The sequence below is a fragment of the Acinonyx jubatus genome, chromosome B2 (assembly GCF_027475565.1).
Source record: "Acinonyx jubatus isolate Ajub_Pintada_27869175 chromosome B2, VMU_Ajub_asm_v1.0, whole genome shotgun sequence".
In the NCBI taxonomy this organism is placed as follows: Eukaryota; Metazoa; Chordata; class Mammalia; order Carnivora; family Felidae; genus Acinonyx; species Acinonyx jubatus.
In genome coordinates this window covers 146327434-146329363 of record NC_069385.1, presented here as the reverse complement: position 1 = coordinate 146329363, position 1930 = coordinate 146327434, and the positions used below count along the sequence as shown (strand labels likewise).

At 53.5% G+C, this 1930-nt stretch overlaps 1 non-coding gene across 1 annotated transcript; it reads right to left on the bottom strand.

The window, feature by feature from the left end:
• Positions 1–686: 686 nt before the first annotated feature.
• Positions 687–768, bottom strand: TRNAS-GCU (transfer RNA serine (anticodon GCU)). The gene has a single exon. It is a non-coding gene; the product is annotated as a tRNA-Ser (tRNA).
• Between the last annotated feature and the right edge of the window lie 1162 nt (positions 769–1930).

Genomic DNA, 1930 nt, shown 5'->3' with positions numbered 1-1930 from the left:
TTTTAAAGATGTCTATTGTATTCACACTGCTCTATAGATTCAAACATTATTAGCCAAAATTATATCAGCCTTCCCCTCCCCCCCTTTTTTGGGGGCAGACATTTACATAACGATTCTAAAATGTGTAGGGAACTACAAAAAGGCAATTTAGAACAGGCAAATCTGGAATAGGAACAAGGGGTTGAGACTTGTTACAAAGCTCTAGAAATAAGACAGCGGAGTATGTAAATCAGACAAGTCAAGAGTAGATACCTGAAAAGAACCACACAGATAGGGCCATTCGATGTCCACGGTAAAGGTGATCTGTTTGAATAGCAATATGACTGTATTTATCTACAGGTGGATGATAGATCAATAAATAATTACTCCAATAGATTTTTCCTTCCACTGTAAATCGATATTAGTTCCAGGAGAGTTGCAGATCGAAATATAAGCGGTAAAACAGTACAGCCTTCAAGTGTTAATAAAGGGCCATCCATATCTTTGTGATTTCTAGGGAGCAGAATTTTTCACGGGTGTTTCGCTTCTCTCCTTCCCACCCTCTCCTTCCTCAGGGACCCGAAAGGAAGCCTTCCGCGGGCACTTTATTACTCACATAAAGTATCCACACAGACAATATTGACAACCAAAGCCAAGGTGAAATTGCACGCACTCCTTCCCGCTCCCCCTCGCTAAAATACCTTCACCGACGAGGGTGGGATTCGAACCCACGCGTGCAGAGCACAATGGATTAGCAGTCCATCGCCTTAACCACTCGGCCACCTCGTCACGACACACCATGGTGTCCAAGTGCTTTATTTCAGAGGTGACACTCGGGCGCTTCCCGGCTGTCCTGGACGCAGGGGATCCAGGAGGCGGCTCGGGGACGCCCGGGAGACCAGCTCCGGCTCCCACGCGAATGGACCACGACCGGACTGGAAAAGTCGCGACGCGAAAAGCAGGCTCAGCTCCCCCAGGAGTCGCGACGGGGGCGGAGCCGGGACGCGAGCACCTCGGCCTGGGCCTGGGCTCCCCCCGCGCGGCTGCCTGGCACCTGTCTGCGGTCCCCCCCTCCCTGCGGTCCGAGGGCGCCACCCGCCCGAGCCAGCCGCGGGCGGGGGCTCCCAGAGCCGGTCGCCCCGGTGTGGACCTCAGGGAGCCTGGCGAGTCCGGACTCCGAGTTCGCGGCTAAGAAGACAGGCCGGAAGCTTAGACGACGGGCCCCAGCGGGGCCGCGCCGCAACTCTGCCCCGTGTCGTCACCGCCTCGACCCTGCAGGGTCGAAGTGCGCAGGGCAGACAGAGCCCTTCACTCGCGGGGCTCTCTCCCCGCTCATCCCAGCAGAGGAGCCGCGCCTTCCGATTGCCCCCAAATGCCCGTGTGCTTCTTGGGTGGTCTTAGGGGGGCCAGGTGGCCCGACTTGCGCCTGATTTCCAAAGGCTGCCGTGCAAAAAAAAAAAAAAAAAAAAAGTTAAAAGAGTCACTCCCAGCGGGAAGATTATTTGGGGAAGGGTGCAAAAAGCTTTTTCACCTGCTTTTTAAAAATTTGTTTCACGGAATGAATACAATGCACATAAGGGAACATGGGTAGGGCTTGATTATGACTAATCAGAATGAATCATAAATGCCTGGGAAAGAAGGCTGTATTAAAGGTGAGTCTTGCCGAGGAAGTTTTCTAGAGCTGGCCAGGAGAGAGGGTGTCCTTCACTGAGGACAGGGCCTGAGCAAAGGCCGGGGGGCCGACAGTGTCTGGACGAGTGTTGAGAAATCACTGTGGCCGGAGCGCTGAAGCATGTGTGTGACCCAGCAGGGAGAATCCTGAAATCTGAGCAGGAAGGTGGTCACGAAGAGTTTTTTTTTCTTCCGAGCCCAAGAAAATCAATCATAGGAAGCACAACAGGGAGCGTGGGGGGATCCTGCGGGAATGGATCCCCGCCGATTCTCACGCTCT